This window comes from Hylobates moloch, unplaced genomic scaffold (assembly GCF_009828535.3).
Source record: "Hylobates moloch isolate HMO894 unplaced genomic scaffold, HMol_V3 SCAFFOLD_1, whole genome shotgun sequence".
Lineage (NCBI taxonomy): Eukaryota > Metazoa > Chordata > Mammalia > Primates > Hylobatidae > Hylobates > Hylobates moloch.
Window position 1 is genome coordinate 38,760,217 of NW_026652276.1, and position 17,964 is coordinate 38,778,180.

Sequence of the window (17,964 nt, forward strand, 5' to 3'; positions counted from 1 at the left end):
ATCTATAGTGGTTTATATATCAGCAATGCCAAAATAAAGAGCTCCCTTCTTTGTAAATGATAAAGAGATTAAAATTTTTTAAACATTAAACCATAAGGGAGTGGACAGTGTAAATTTGAAATTATGCACCATAATGTAGTTCTATGTATAGCAATGGGGTAGGCTGGGTGCTGTGTCTCACGCCTGTAATCCCAGCACTTTGGGAGGCAGAGACGGGTGGATCACTTCAGGTCAGGATTCGAGACCAGCCTAACCAACATGGTAAAACCTTGTCTCCACTGAAAATACAAAAAAAAAAGAAAGAAAAAGAAAAGAAAGAAAGAAAATTAGCTGGGTGTGGTAGCTCACGCTTGTAATCCCAGCTTCTCAGGAGGCTGAGGCAGGAGAATTGCTTGAACCTGGGAAGTGGAGGTTGTGGTGAGCCGAGATTGCGCCACCACACTCCAATCTGGGTGACAGAGGAAGACTCCATCTCAAAAAAAAGAATGGGGTAGCTAGCTGGGTGCGGTAGCTCAGGCCTGTAACCCTAACACTTTGGGAGACAGACTGGGGAGGATCACTTGAGTCCAGAAGTTTGAGACCAGCCTGGGTAATAGAGTGAGACCCCAGTCTCTACAAAAAATAAAAAAATTAGGCAAGCTTGGTGGCATGTGCCTGTTGTCTCTGTTACAGGGGAGGCTGAAGCAGGAGGATCACTTGAACCCAGGGAGTTGAGGCGCTGCACTGAGCCATGATCCCACCTCTGGGCGGCAGAGAAAGACCCCATCTCAAAAAAAGAAAAAAAAAAAGAGAGGCCCGTGGATCTCATCGAAGATGGCAGCGCCATCTGTGTCCGGCATTACCAGAAAAGTCTTCATGTGGACAGTCTCAGGGGCACCACGTAGAGAATTTTGGTCTCAATCCAGAAAAAAGAAAGAACCAGTGGTTGCTGAGACAGTAGAAGAAGTGAAAAAGGACTCTATCCTCAGTGTGTCTACCCTCACGAAGCCGAGCATACATACCGCCTGAAGATCTCCAGAGTCGTTTGGAATCTTATGTTAAAGAAGTTTTTGGTTCATCTGTTCCTAGTAATTGGCAAGACATCTCCCCGGAAGATGGTCATCTACAGTTCAATCTCTTGGCACATTTAGCTGGGTCATGTAGTCCCTAACTCCAGGCTCCACCAGATGTGCAGGGTTAGAGATGTTCTTGATTTTCTATAATGTCCCTATTCAAGATAGATCTAAATTTGATGAATTCAGTGCCAGTAATCTGCTCCCCAATTTGAAAATCACTTGGAGTTACTAAGCAATTTGGAAGAGAAACACACTGAAATCATTTTTTTTTCCCTGAGCAAGGGGGCTACTTATTAGACCTTTTGATACTGCACCAGGTGAAATACTACCAGAACTGTTCTCTAAACCCACTTTTTCTATGGAGGAATGTATCATCTCTTTTTTTTCTCATATTATGAATGGACAAATAACAGGACTTTCTATTTTCATATTTGCTGGAACCTTTTTTTATTATTTTTTTGAGACAGAGTCTCGCTCTGTCGCCCAGGCTGGAGTGCAGTGGCGCGATCTCGGCTCACTGCAACCTTTGACCCCTGGGTTCACGCCATTCTCCCGCCTCAGCCTCCCGAGTAGCTGGGACTACAGGTGCCCGCCACCACACCCAGCTAATTTTATTTTTGTATTTTTAGTAGAGACGGGTTTCACCATGTTAGCCAGGATGGTCTCGCTCTCCTGACCTCATGATCCGCCCGCCTCGGCCTCCCAAAGTGCTGGGATTACAGGCTTGAGCCATTGCACTCAGCCTGCTGAAACCATTTTTTTAAATGAAATTAGGTCATTAATAATTTATGAAAAGTTTTGAGAGGACATTGTCATTAACTTGGGTTTAAGACAGGAGGACATTGCAAGCTCACACCCTTCATAGGCATAAAGTAGTAGTTGCAAGAAAATATTTTTATCCTGTTAGGACTCATATCTAAGATAGAGTTATTATACATTGCACATATACAAATAAGCTTGTATTAGATAGATACCTATAAAGGAAACATAAAACTATGTTGTATATTATTGACTGTCCTAGATTAATTTCTTTTGGAATTAAAGTAGATTTGTTAAAGTGAAAAAAAAAGAAAGAAAGAAAAGAAAAGAAAAAAGAATAGGATAGAAAATGTATCTTCCAAAATATTTATATTAAAATTTGTATTTATTTATTTTTTTAGAGACAGGGTCTTGCTCGTCTCCCAGGCTAGAGTGTAGTGGTGCCATTTTAGCTCACTGCAGCCTCAAGCTCCTGGGTGATCCACCCACCTCATTCTCCTGCCCTAGCCTCCCAAGTAGCTGGGTCTACAGGCATGAGCCACTGTGTCTAGCCTATTCATATTTTTATTTTAAATTATGTTGAAGATTTTCTTAAACTTCAAGCTTCAAAATGTATTAATTGAGTTTTTATTACTGAAAAGTATACTAACCTTCATTTAATAATATGAATTACAGAGTTTGAAATGTAATAGTTTTTCTGATTACGCATTAATACCATTGGAACCTGTATGCTAAATATTAACTGACCTATGAAATGTATAATTTTCAAACCTTGCTAATTTTTTAAAAAACAATTTGTTTCTTGTCCATTGCAATAATATTGCAAACAAAGAGATTATACTTTTACAAAATTGCTAACTGAATACTATGATGCTTGGTAATAATGTCTCATTTATGTAGTACAAGGTTGATAAGAATAAGGGTATTCTTTTTTTTTCTTTTTTTTTTTTTTTTTTGAGACGGAGTCTCACTTGTCGCCCAGGCTGGAGTTCAGTGGCGCAATCTCGGCTCACTGCAAGCTCCGCCTCCCGGGTTCAGGCCATTCTCCTGCCTCAGCCTCTCCGAGTAGCTGGGACTACAGGCGCCCGCCACCACGCCCGGCTAATTTTTTGTATTTTTAGTAGAGACGGGGTTTCACCATGGTCTCGATCTCCTGACCTCGTGATCCGCCCGCCTCAGCCTCCCAAAGTGCTGGGATTACAAGCGTGAGCCACCGCGCCCGGCCAGAATAAGGGTATTCTTGGCCACCAATTGCTATTTTCATGAAATAGAATGTAGAAGAGGTTAACAGCAAACAAAAACTGATTCATGATTTTATCAAAGTTATTTCATGTATCCTCTTGGAAAGAAAGGAGTAGAACAGAATAATCTTGATATTTTAAAATGGCAGGGAACACTGAATTTAACGACAATTAAAATATTTCAGTAGGATTTCTTCCTTCCTCCTCCACAGGAATTAACAATATATATTTCTCAGAGATTTCTGTTAACTACTTCTATTATCTAAATGTCTACCCATATGACTAAGTGAATGATTCATATCACTGAAATATTTCATAGGGTTTTATAATGATATTTCGGGGGAAAGCATCATTTTAACTTCCAGCAGAAAATTTTCTGGCAATTATGGTTAATATACAGGAAAGTAAGAGTTTCATGAGTGAAATGGTTTAAGAAAAGAGATTTTTAGTGTATTAGAATTCTTTTGTCAGGGTGTGGTGGCTCACACCTGTAATCCCAGCACTTTGGGAGGCCAAGGCGGGGGGATAGCTTGAATCCAGGAGTTCCAGACCACTCTGGACAACATGGTGAAACACCATCTCTACAAAAAATACAAAAACTAGCCAGGCATGGTGGCTTGAGCCTGTAGTCCCAGCTAATCAGGAGGCTGAGGTGGGAGGATCACTTGAGCCCTGGAGGTTGAGGCTGCAGTGAGCAATAATCATGCCACTGCACTCCAGCCTAGGCGACAGAGTGAGAGACCATGTTTAAAAAAAAAAAAAAAAATATATATATATATATATATATACTTTTGCAACTTTAATAAATGTGTATTATGAATTTTTCTTTTTTTACAAAAAGATTGGCATCTATTCATTGCCTACTTTGTAAAGAATTGTAAGACATTCTAGAGAGATTTAAGCCACTTAAAAGAAAAATCGTGAATGAGACATTTATGGATATTTGCAAGAACAACTAGCATACACCCAAGAAGGATAGCCCTCAAAAACCACTGAGTCACAAGTACCATGCCCTCTAAAGTCAGACATGTTCGGGGGACAATTATACTCCAACCAATATAGTTGCTCAGAATTCCATTGCTCAGAGGGACACTGTGCTTGGGGTTTAATGCTTTGGGGGCACTGTCTTTAAATTTTTTTTTTTTTTGGACAGAGTCTTGCTCTGACACCCAGGCTGGAGTGCAGTGGCTGATCTCAGCTCACTGCAAGCTCCGCCTCCCAGGTTCAAGCAATTCTCCTGCCTCAGCCTCCCAAGTAGCTGGGATTATAGGCATGCACCACCATGCCCGGTTAATTTTTGTATTTTTAGTAGAAACAGGGTTTCACCATGTTGGCCAGGCTGGTCTCGAACTCCTGACCTCATGATTCGCTCACCTCAGCCTCCCAAAGTGCTGGGATAACAGGCATGAGCCACCATGCCCGGCTGGCTTTGAATTCTTAATAATTTCATTTTTGAATTTGTGTTTTGTAAGTGAAGTCCAATGGGACCATGGAGCATGCACCAGGGACTTAGAGCCCACCTCCATGCATCCCCCTACAGGTTCTCAGTGACTAGCTGCCTGCTCCTTGGTGCCCTGATCCCCACCCAGCCTTCCTCTCCCCAACTCTGCTCACTACTACAACCACTATTGCCTTCTGCCCTGAGCAGTAATTGGATTACATTGGCAGGAGAGTTGAGGGGAGGCTCACTTTTCCCTGTGGTCACCCTCAGCCTCCAGTGGGGATCTGGATGCAGGTTGGAGGGGGCCCACAAGCAGTCTGTTTTGGAGTATTTTCAGGAAAGGCAAGGAAACATATGCTTTGGGCTGGCAGCACCACAGCATGTTCACCAGGTGACTGTCAGGGCTCTCTAGACCACCCCAGTCAGTAAAGTGTCCTAGTGCAGGAGATTTCAGTTCCTTGGGGTCGCATACACCAAAGGTTGAAAAGGCAGGGCCATGAGAAGAGGAGACTTCCTCCTCGACTAGGTCTCACAAATTATATAGCCAGAAGTGATTGTGCCTTTTACAATAAAAATGAACTCGAAAACCTTTATAAACATCATAACATGGACTGTGGGACATCTTTCAAGTGTTTTGTTTGAAGGCTGGGCATGGAAATTGTGTAAAAGGAAGTGAAGAGGTATACCCGGAGCGTTTGCTGGATTGGGGCTCAGGCCAGAAGCTGCTTCTGGATTATCTCTGTGCACATGCATGCCATTGCAGAAAAGGGTCTTGTGGTTCTGAGACATCCTATGATGTCAGCTACTTATTAGATTGAGAAGAGCCCAAGGAAGCTGGATCAGTTTTAGGGCTAACCGAGAGAGTTGGTCCAGAATGTACCAAACTTCCTAAGATCACCCTGTAAATCTTCTAGATATGAAAAAAGAGAAACAGAACAGATTCACAGTTCTACTTCAATCCCAAATTTCATCTTGGGTTTGAAACCAGAAAAATCTCTGATCACAGAGAGAACAAGATGACATTTACCTTTGTGGCATCACTGTGCTATAGAACTGCCCTATTGCTTGATTTGCATTTTCTAATATTATATAATTTCTATAGGGCACCATCCAGATAGAAATATACCACAGAGCTCAATTCTTGTAATTAGACCCTGTATTGGAAAATATAAAAACCTCAAAGAGACAGAGATAAAATTTATACACACATTAAGAAAGGTTGTCATGGCAACTTTGCTTGAATATATGTATTTTTAAATCTAAGTGAATTTGGCATTCAGAACATTTGCATCTCCCTCAAAGGTTCTGTATCAAGAATATTTTTAAAAATTGTTTTCAAATTTCTTCTGAATCTACACTTCCTTGAAAGCTTAAAAAATCCTATGAATATAATAGCATCATAGACTTAAGCACATATTTGCAGAAGGCCCTATATGAGAAAAATCCAAAGTGAAAGGGTAAAAACATTACTTTTCTACCCCCAGAATCCCTAGGCTTCTCCCTTTAAAACGTTAAATTGTGAGCAGGCTATGCCCATATAATCTCTACAAGGTCCTTTCATGCTCTAAAAATCAATTAGCTGTTAGTTGATGACCTTGCAATATATGCAACAAATTATGGAAACTGAACACACCTAGTGCTGCAGTGTAATTAAGCAACAATTAATGCAGACCACTACAATAAATACTGCCCTGTAACGTAGCCAAACCAATTCTTAGCTTTGTTTCTTCTTACTTTGAAAGTTCTCCAGTATTCCTAATCAGCATCAATGTTGAAAGCATTCCTTGATAAGATACCTAGTTTAATCATCTTGCTCATACATTGAAAATAAAAGTGATGAGGCCAGCCGTGGTGGCTCATGCCTGTAATCTCAGAACTTTGGGAGGCCAAGGTGGGTGGATCACAAGGTCAAGAGATGGAGACCATCCTGGCCAACACGGTGAAACCTGATCTCTACAAAAATACAAAAATTAGCTGGGGGTGGTGGCACTCACCTGTAGTCCCAGCTACTCAGGAGGCTGAGGCAGGAGAATTGCTTGAACCCAGAAGGTGGAGCTTGCAGTGAACCGAGATTGCGCCACTGCACTCCAGCCTGGCGACAGAGTGAGACTCCGTCTCAAAAAAAAGAAAAGAAAAGAAAAGAAAAGTGATGGGTCCATGCCTGTAATCCCAGCACTTTGGGAGACCAAGGTATAAGGATCACTTGAGTCCAGGAGTTTGAGATCAGCCCTGGCAACAGAGTGAGACCCTGTCTCTACAAAAAAATCAAAAAGTTAGCCAAGTGTGGAGATGCATACCTGTAGTCTGAACTACACAGGAAGCTGAGGTAGGAGGATTGTTTGAGCCTGGGAGGCAGAGGGTGCAGTGAACTGAGATGGCACCACTACACTCCAACCTGGGCAACAGACTGAGACCCTGTCACAGAAAGAAGAGAAGGAAGGAATGAAGGAATGAAGGAAGGAAGGAAGGAAGGAAGGAAGGAAGGAAGGAAGGAAGGAAGGAAGGAAGGAAGGAAGGAAAGAAGGAGGGGAGGGAGGGAGGGAGAGAAAAGAAAGACTGGGGAAAAAGGAAAGAAAGAAGAAAGAAAATACAGTGATGGTTTCACTCCCAGCAGTTCCTTGTGCTTCTTCTTCAATTATAGCCTATGACAGAAGCCTGTTGTGACCTTTGTCATGTAGTTATCTCCAAGTTTCTTCCTATGTTCCTCTCAGCCACTAACCTAAAATGTCCTTGAGCTATGTATTAGTTCATTTTCACACTGCTTATAAAGAGATACCCAAGACTGGGCAATTTACAAAAGAAAGAGGTTTAATGGACTTACAGTTCCACATGGCTGGGGACGCCTCACAATCATGGCAGAAGGTGAAAGGCACGTCTCACATGGTGGCAGACAAGAGAAGAGAGCTTGTTCAGGGAAACTCCCATTTTTTAAAACCCATCAGATCTCATGAGACTTATTCACTATCACAAGAACAGAATGGGAAAGACCTACTCACATGATTCAATTAACTCCCACCACCCAGTCCCTCCCACAACACATGGGAATTCAAGATGAGATTTGGGTGGGGAAACAGCCAAGCCATATCATTCCACCATTGGCCCCTCCCAAATCTTATGTCCTCATATTTCAAAACCAATTATGCCTTCCCAAGAGTCCTGCCAAAGTCTTAACTCGTTTCAGCATTAACTCAAAAGTCCACAGTCCAAAGTCTCAACTGAGACAAGGCAAGTACCTCTGCTTATGAGCCTGTAAAATCAAAAGCAAGTTAGTGTCTTCCTAGATACAATGGGGGTACAGGCATTGAGTAAATACAGCCATTCCAAGTGGGAGAAATTGGACAAAACAAAGGGGCTACAGGCCAGATGCAAGTCCGAGATCCAGTGGGGCAATCAAATCTTAAAGCTCCAAAATTATCTCCTTTAACTCCATGTCTCACATCCGAGTCATGCTGATGCAGAAAGTGGGTTCCCATGGCCTTGGGCAACTCTGTACCTGTGGCTTTGTAGGGTACAGCCTCCCTCTTGGCAGTTTTCATGGGCTGGCATTGAGTGTCTGTGCCTTTTCCAGGTGCACAGTGCAAGCTGTTGGTGGATCTACCATGCTGGGGTCTCGAGTATGATGGCCCTCTTCTCATAGCTCCACTAAGCAGTGCCCCAATGAGGACTCTGTGTGGGGGCTCTGACCCCACATTTCCCTTCTGCACTGTCCTAGCAGAGGTTCTCCACGAGCGTCCTGCCCCTGCAGCAACCTTCTTCCTGGACATCCAGGCATTTCCATACATCTTCTGAAATCTAGGCGGAGGTTCTCAAACTCTAATTCTTGACTTATATGCACTTGCAGGCTCAACACCACGTGGAAGCTGCCAAGACTTGGGGCTTGGACCCTCTGAAGCCATGGTCTGAGCTCTATGTTGGTCCCTTTCACCCATGGCTGGAGTGGCTGGAACACAGGACACCAAGTCCCTAGGCTGTACACAGCACAGGGACCCTGGGCCCAGTCCACAAAACCACTTTTTCCTCCTAGGCTTCTGGGCCTGTGATGGGAAGTGCTGCTATGAAGACCTCTGACATGCCCTGGAGACATTTTCCCCACTGTCTTGGGGATTAACATTTGGCTCCTTATTACTTATGCAAATTTCTGCAGCCAGCTTGAATTTCTCTTCAGAAAATGGGATTTTCTTTTCTATTGCATTGTCAGGGGCAAATTTTCCAAAGCTCTGCTTCCCTTATAAAACTGAATGCCTTTAACAGCACCCAAGTCAACACTTAAATGCTTTACTGCTTTGAAACTTCTTCCACCAGATACCCTAAATCATCTCTCAAGTTCAAAGATCCACAAATCTCTAGGGCAGGGGCAAACACCACCAGTCTCTTTGCTAAGACATAGCAAGAGTCACCTTTGCTCCAGTTCCCAACAAGTTCCTCATCTCCATCTGAGACCACCTCAGCCTGGATTTCATTGTCCATATCATCATCAGCATTTTGGTCAAAGCCGTTTAACAAGTATCTAGGGAGTTCCAAACTTTCCCACATTTTCCTGTCTTCTTCTGAGCCCTCCAAACTGTTCCAACCTCTGCCTGTTACCCAGTTCCAAAGTTGCTTCCACATTTTTGGCTATCTTTTCAGCAGTGCCCCACTCTACTGGTACCAATTTACTGTATCAGTTTGTTTTCACACTGCTGATAAAGACATACCTGAGACTGGGCAATTTACAAAATAAAGAGGTTCATTGGACTTACAATTCCATGTGGCTGGGGAGGACTTACAATTAGAGTGGAAGGCAAGGAGGAGTAAGTTACATTTTACGTGGTTGGAAGCAGGCAAAGAGAGAGCTTGTGCAGGGAAACTCCCCGTTTAAAAACCATCAGCTCTCATGAGACCCATTCACTATCAGGAGAACAGCACAGGAAAGACCTGCCCCCATGATTCAATCATCTCCCACTGGGTCCCTCCCACAACACGTGGGAATTATGAGAGCTACAAGATGAGATTTGGAGGGTGACAGAGCCAAACCATATCAAGCTGCTTCCCAACTCAGTACCCAGAGAGCTCTGGGTGCTAGAAGATTCAAGGTGGTAAAGCTCTAGGACATGAGACTGTGGGGTTCTCCCTCCTGGGGTGAAACACAGGAAGACAGAGAACACAGTAATAATGCCATGTATGTTTTGTTTACTGCTGTATCCCCAGTGTGTAGCATAAGATCTGGCACACATGCTCAATAAGCAACTGTTGTATGACAAATGGGTCCCATATCTTTGGGTGGGAATGGAAAAATCAGGACAGGGATAGGAGTCAGTGGAGCTAGAGGACACACTGGGCTCTGGCAGAAGAGAGGTGGAGGTAAGGGAGAGAATATGGTATTCAGGTGGTTCACTTTTAAGGCTATGGTCATTCTTAGACTAGAGAATCTCTGGACCATATATAGTTTAAGGAATTTGTCTCTAGATCATGTTGGGCAAAACGAGTTTTATAAGAGACTACTTCTGTGAAATCTGGATTTTACAGGAACTGGTTTCATAGATGTTGTTGGAAAAAAGAGTACCTTCATCAAATACATTTGGAACATTCAGAGTTTAACCAAGTTAAAGTAGGTTTCTTTTCTTTTTTTTTAAGATGGAGTCTCGCATTTTCACCCATGCTGGAGTGCAGTGGCACAATCTCAGCTCACTGCAAGCTCTGCCTCCCAGGTTCACACCATTCTCCTGCCTCAGCCTCCCAAGTAGCTGGGACTACAGGCGCCCACCACCATGCCTGGCTAATTTTTTGTATTTTTAGTAGAGACGGGGTTTCACCGTGTTAGCCAGGATCGTCTCAATCTCTTGACCTCGTGATCCACCTGCCTCAGCCTCCCAAAGTACTGGATTACAGGCGTGAGCCATCATGCCTGGCCTAAAGTAGGTTCCTTTACAGTAGGACTTTTTGGCTCTTCCAATATTAATATATATATTATAAATATCTGAGAAAGAATATAGTATGGAGAATCTGAGAATGAATATCAAGGAAACTTCTCAGAGTATCTTACAGGATGGTGTTTCATGAGACATTGTAGGAAATAATGCTCTCACTAACCTTGTAAAAAGCCCTTATCTTTAAACATTTCTTGGTTCAATGATCATCTAGTGATAAGATATAGAAGGAACAGGATGGGGTTGGGCGGAGTGGCTCACGCCTGTAATCCCAGCACTTTGGAGGCTGAGGAAGGCAGATCACCTGAGGTTGGGAGTTTGAGACCAGCCTGGCCAACATGGAGAAACCCTGTCTGTACTAAAAATACAAAAAAAAAAAAAAAAAAAAAAATTAGCCAGGCATGGTGGTGCGTGCCTGTAATCCCAGTTACTCAGGAGGCTGAAGCAGGAGAATTGCTTGAACCTGGGAGGCAGAGGTTGCAGTGAGCTGAGATCGCACCATTGCACTCCAGCCTGGGCGGCAAGAGCAAAACTCCATCTCAAAAAAAAAAAAAAAAAAAAAGATATAGAAGGAACAAATGACTACTTGGTTACCAACTATTTTAGTTGTATTTTGTATAGTACTATATTATAAATCTATGTTCACATCTAATACAGGCATGAGTGGAAGGCAGGCATACAACATCCTCTTAAACACTTCTATTAATAGAGTATTCAGCACATCACAAAGTAGCTTTATGGATAGTTTGGCTTCTGAATTTTTTTTTTTTTTTTTTTTTTTTTTTTTTTTTTTTTTTTTTTTTTTGAGACGGAGTCTCGCTCTGTCACCCAGGCTGGAGTGCAGTGGTGCAATCTTGGCTCACTGCAAGCTCCGCCTCCCAGGTTCACGCCATTCTCCTGCCTCAGCCTCTCCGAGTAGCTGGGACTACAGGCGCCCGCCACCACGCCCGGCTAATTTTTTGTATTTTTAGTAGAGATGGGGTTTTACCGTGGTCTCGATCTCTTGACCTCGTGATCCGCCCGCCTCGGCCTCCCAAAGTGCTGGGATTACAAGCGTGAGCCACCGCGCCCGGCCGTGAATTTTTTTAAATTATTAAGTAACATTAATAATTTCCTTTATTCTATGTGCACAGAACACCGGCAATAAAGATTTCATTCATTTACTCAAAAATATTTACTGGTTGCCTTTTTGGGGACAGGTACTTTATGACTTTATGACATAGTTACAATGGTAAAGTAACAAAATTTCATTTCATACCATCATGTGTTTAAAATTAAAATAAGTATTTTAGATGTAGATAAATATGTTTTTCTAAAAATTACCAAACAGGATTAAGTAATTTATTTGATCATGGCATTGTATCACATACTATAACAAGGTCTATTTATCACATACTATAACAAGATCTATTCCCAGTCTCTAGAAAGCCAGCCAACGGGCCGGGCGCAGTGGCTCACGTCTGTAATCCGAGCACTTTGGGAGGCCGAGGTAGGTAGATTACGAGCACAAGAGATCGAGACCATCCTGACAAACATGGTGAAATCCTGTCTCTACTAAAAATAAAAAAATTAGCTGGGGGTGGTTGGCGTGCGACTGTAGTCCCAGCTACTCGGCAGGCTGAGGCAGGAGAATTACTTGAACCCCAGAGGGGGAGGTTGCAGTGAGCTGAGATCGCACCACTGCACTCCAGCCTGGTGACAGAGACTCGGTCTCAAAAAAAAAAAAAGACAGCCACCGAACTGTAAACCAATTAAATTGGGAGTAGAACTAGAAGAGTGTGATTTATTGCCTTGTTTATAGCCTGAATGTCTTACAAAATTGGTCCCAACTCAAACTTTACAATTATCCATTTAGTGTCATAAAATTCTATAAGTCAAATATTAAAATTGATCTATGTCTATTCCCTTTAAAAAAGCCTATTCCCTGAAGCCCTTACAAAAATGAAGTAATAAAGGTATATGTTTAACATGTATGTATTTATTTATTTGAGGGTTGTGCTTTGTCATCTAGGCTGGAGTGCAGTGGCATGATCATGGCTCACTGCAACCTCTACCTCCTGGGCTCGAGCAATCCTCCCACCTCAGCCTCCTGAGTAGTTGGGACTACAGGTGTGCGCTAGCACACCTGGCTAATTTTTGTATTTTTTGTAGAGATGGAGTTTCGCCATGTTGCCTAGGCTAGTCTCAAACACCTGGACTCACCCAATAAGCCTGACTTGGTCTCTCCACGTGTTGGGATTACAGGCGTGAGCCACCACACCCAGCTGGAAAATGTTTAAAATTAAGTGAAAAGTAGATCATGCTGCAATGAACATACTTTGTAAAAATGTATGCACGTGGAACAGGGAAAAATATAAACAGTCGTAGAAATGTGGTTAGGTTGGTAGCATTCTTTTTTCTCTTAAAAATTTCTTTTTTTGGCCGGGCGCTGTGGCTCACACCTATAATCCCAGCACTTTGGGAGGCTGCCGTGGACAGATCACAAGGTCAGGAGATCAAGACCATCCTGGCTAACATGGTGAAACTCTGTCTCTACTAAAAATACAAAAAATTAGCTGGGCATGAAGGCACTCGCCTGTAGTTGCAGCTACTCGGGAGGCTGAGGCAGGAGAATTGCTTGAACTGGGGAGACGGAGGTTGTAGTGAGCCCAGATCATGCCACTGCACTCAAGCCTAGGCTGAGACCTCCAGAGTCTGGCTGAGACCTCCGGAGTCTCGCTCTGTCACCTAGGCTGGAGTACAGTGGCGCAATCTCAGCACACTGCAACCTCAACCTCCCAGACATTCTCCTGCCTCAGCCTCTCGGCTAGCTGGGATTACATTCGTCTGCCTCCACGCCCACTAATTTTTGTATTTTTAGTAGAGATGGGGTTTCCCCATGTTGGCCAGGCTGTTCTTGAACTCCTGACCTCAAGTTATATGCCCACTTTGGACTCCCAAAGTGCTGGGATTACAGAAGTGAGCCACGGCACCAGCCAAAAATTTCTTTTAATATTAGTGGTATATTATTCTCTCAATAAGCTTTTTTTTTTTTTTTTTTTTTTTTTTGAGACAGTCTTGTTTTATTGCCTAGGCTGGAGTGCAGTGGCACAATCTTGACTCACTGCAACCTCCACCTCCCAGGTTTTTTTTTTTTTTTCTCATGCCTCAGCCTCCCAAGAAGCTGGGATTACAGGCATGTGCCCCAAAGGCCAGCTAAGTTTTCTTTTTCTTTTTTCTTGGTTGAGACAGATTTCCGCTCTTGTCACCCACACTGGAGTGCAACAGCGCGATCTCGGCTCACTGCAACCTCCGACTCTTGGGTTCAAGCGATTCTCCTGCCTCAGCCTCCCGAGTAGCTGGGATTAGAGGCACCTGTCACCACGCCCAGCTACTTTTGGTATTTTTAGTAGAGATGGAGTTTCACCACGTTGGCCAGGCTGATCTCAAACTCCTGGCCTCAAGTGATTCACCTGCCTTGGCCTCCCAAAGTGCTGGAATTACAGGCCCGGCCTATTTTTGCAATAATTATGAATAGCACACCATTTAAGCCTATTGATTGATCCCTCCTTAAATAACTAAATACACTACTGTACTGGCCAACATGGTGAAAACCTGTCTCCACTAAAAACACAAAAAAATGGCTGGGCACAGTGGTTCACGCCTGTAATCCCAGCACTTCGGGAGGCCAAGGGGTGTGAATCACCTGAGGTTAGGAGTTCAAGACCAGCCTGGCCAACATGGTGAAACTCTGTCTCTACTAAAAAAAATACAAAAGTTAGCTGAGTGTAGTGGCACATACTTGTAGTCTCAGCTACTCAGGAGGCTGAGGCAGGAGAATTGCTTGAACCTGGGAGGCAGGGGTTGCAGTGAGCCAAGATCATGCCACCACACTCCAGCCTAGGTGACACAGCGAGACTCTGTCTCAAATAAATAAATAAATAAATAAATAAATAAATAAATAAATAAATAAATAGAAAGAAAGGGACCAAGCTCGGTGGCTCATGCTTGTAATCCCAGCACTTTGGGAGGCTGAGTTGGGCAGATGACAAGGTCAAGAAGAGTTCAAGACCAGCCTGACCAACACGATAAAACCCCATCTCTACTAAAAATACACAAATTAGCTGGGCGTGGTGGCACGCGCCTGTAACCCCAGTTACTCAGAAGGCTGAGGCAACAGAATCGCTTGAACCTGGGAGGCGGAGGTTGCAGTGAGCCGAGATCGCGCCACTGCATTCCAGCCTGGTGACAGAGTGAGACTCTGTCACACACATACAAAAAAGATCAAGAATGACAAAAAGCTGTGCCTACATTCAGAGTGACAAGAATACTAATGTTCTGCTTGTAGAAAAGACTATTGGTTCAGAATATGTTAAATGCAAATAATATTTTGTATAATATATATAAATTACATATGCATAAAAAGAGTATCTATATTAGAATCTTTTTTTTTTTGAGACAGGGTCTTGCTCTGTCAACCATGCTGGAGTGCAGTGGCACTACCATGGCTCACTGTAGCTTTGACCTCCTGAGCTCAAGCCATCCTCTCGCCTCAGCCTCCTGAATAGTTGGGACTACAGGTGGTGCCACCAAGGCTGGCTAAGATTTTATATTTTTTTATAGAGACAAGGTTTTGCCACATTGCCCAGGCTGGTCTCAAACTTCTAAAAGCTCAAGCAATCTGGCCGCCTCAGCCTCCCAAAGTGCTGGAGTTACAGGCATGAGTCACTGTGCCCAGCCTACATTAGAATCTTAACAGTGGGGCTGGGCATGGTGCCCCACGCCTGTAATCCCAGCACTTTGGGAGGCCAAGGTGGGCAGACTACTTGAGGTTGAGCAGTTCGAGGCCAACCTGGCCAACATGGTGAAACCCCATCTGTAATAAAAACACAAAAATTAGCCAGGCGTGGTGGCACATGCTTGCAATCCCAGCTACTTGGGAGGCTGAGGCAGGAGGATCATTTGAACCTGGGAAGCAGAGGTTGCAGTGAGCCGAGATGGTGCCACTGCACTCCAGCCTGGGCGATAGACAGCGAGACTCAGTCTCAAAAAAAAAAAAAAAATCTTAACAGTGGTTAACTTCAACTAGTGAGACTATTAACTGAGTTTGACATTTTTGTGTTTTCCTAGATTTTTCTATAATAAACATTATTATTTCATAATAAAGCAGTAAAGATTTTTTATACAAACTATTTTAAGATAAAATAAACAAATTTTGACATAGGGGTTATAAGTTAGGTAGAATCCATTTGTATAAAAAAATGGAACTGTACTTTTGTGGGCCAAATAAGCATCATGTAAGTTTTTTATTTTTCCCAAACACATGCACAGAATTAACATTGCCTTAAATTTTGTTAGCGCAAGTTTGAAAGAGCTCTTTAGTTCATAAAAAAATGTTTTTTGGTCAGGTGCGGTGGCTCACTCCTGGAATCTCAACACTTTGGGAGGCCCAGGTGGGAGGATCGCTTGAGCCTAGGAGTTTGAGACAAGCCTGGGTGACGCAGGGAGACCGTCTCAAAAAAACAAAACCAAAAACAAACAAAACCAGCTGGGCATGGTGGCATGCACATGTAGTCTCAGCTACTCTAGAGGCTGAGGTGAGAAGATCGCTGGAGCCCAGGAGGTGGAGGCTACAGTAAGCTGTGATCACACCACTGCACTCCAGCTTGGTCAACAAAGCAAGACTGTGCCTCAGAAAAAAAAAAAAGAAAGAAAAAGAAAAAAGTTATGTGCTTATGGTTTTTTTTTTTTGGATAGAGTTTCACTCTTGTTGCCCAGGCTGGAGTGCAATGGCACAATCTTGGCTCACTACAACCTCTGCCTACTGGGTTCAAGCGATTCTCCTGTTTCAGTCTCCCCAGTAGCTGGGATTACAGGCATGTGCCACCACGCCCAGCTAATTTTGTATTTTTAGTAGAGATGAGGTTTCTCCATGTTGGTCAGGCTGGTCTTGAACTCCTGACTTCAGGTGATCTGCCCGCCTCAGCCTCCCAAAGTGCTAGGATTACAGGCGTGAGCCACCGCACCCAGCCGTTTGTTTTTGTTTTTGTTTTGAGACAGAGCTCTGCTCTTGTTGCCCAGGCTGGAGTGCAATGGCATGATCTCAGCTCACCGCAAACTCTGCCTCATGGGTTCAAGCGATTTTCCTGCCTCAGCCTCCCAAGTAGTTAGGATTACAGGCATGCTCCATCATGACAGGCTAATTTTGTATTTTTGGTAGAGACAGGGTTTCTCCGTGTTGGTCAGGCTGGTCTCAAATTCCCGACCTCAGGTGATCTGCCCGCCTTGGCCTCCCAAAGAGCTGGGATTACAGGTGTGAGCCACTGTGCCCGGCCATACTTACGTTTTTTAACAATACACTTCTGAACTATCAAAAAGAATATAAATCAAAATCACTGAAGTAGTTTTTAAAAACTCCAAAAGCTACAAAACTTAAATTACTTACTTCAATATCAATTAAAAACCCATTTGATAGTTCAATAACTTGAGTCCTGCTAGAATCATTCTATAAGCCATCAGTGATAGTGAAGTGGCCAAAATTTGAGTCATTTGATAAGTACAAAGAACACAGATTTTTGTCATTCTTACTGTGAAGAAAAACAGTGAATGAATAACTTAGTTTATATATTACAGTATTTTTATTTAAAAAATTATCTAGAGAATAACTTTTTTTTTTTTTTTTTTTGAGACAGAGTCTCGCTCTGTCGCCCAGGCTGGAGTGCAGTGGCACAATCTCGGCTCACTACAAGCCCCGCCTCCCGGGTTCACACCATTCTCCTGCCTCAGCCTCCTGAGTAGCTGGGACTATAGGCGCCCGCCACCAGGCCCGGCTAATTTTTTGTATTTTTTGGTAGAGACGGGGTTTCACTGTGTTAGTCAGGCTGGTCTCAATCTCCTGACCTCATGATCCGCCCTCCTTGGCCTCCCAAAGTGCTGGGATTACAGGCGTGAGCCACCACGCCCAGCCAAGAATAACTTCTTTTTAATCATTTGTTAGTCATGTAACTATGGATAAAACATACTAATCTAGCTGATTCCTCTATGCTCTCTTTTCCTTGATTCCAGTCATTATGAGTTATTCTACACTGCCTCATTTATTGGCAATTATGCCAACTGGCTGACTCTGGTTCAACTGCCCTATTTTTGCTTTCATCATTGTTTATCATATCTCACTTGCTTTAAACTCCACCTCTTTCATCTCATCTGATCTGACACTTGGTTTACATATCAATTGGCTACTCTAACCTTCTACCGCCAGTTTCCAACCCATTCGAGGTACTTGGGTAACAAAGATGCTCTATACACACAAAACCACAGAAAATAAGTGGGAAGGGATAATAAATTTCACTTTATAGATTTTTTTTTTTTTTTTTGAGACAGAGTTTCACTCTTGTTGCCCAGGCTGGAGTGCAATGGCATCTCGGCTCACCGCAACCTCTGCCTCCCGGGTTCAAGCAGTTCTCCTGCCTCAGCCTCCCGAATAGCTGGTATTACAGGCATGCGCCACCACGCCTGGCTAATTTTGTATTTTTAGTAGAGATGGAGTTTCTCCATGTTGGTCAGGCTGGTCTTGAACTCCTGAC

The 17,964-nt window shown here is 43.3% G+C and overlaps 1 pseudogene; it reads left to right on the top strand.

Moving 5' to 3' along the window:
• Positions 1 to 813: 813 nt before the first annotated feature.
• Positions 814 to 1,287, top strand: LOC116810416 (large ribosomal subunit protein mL50-like; annotated as a pseudogene).
• The last annotated feature ends 16,677 nt before the right edge of the window (positions 1,288 to 17,964 follow it).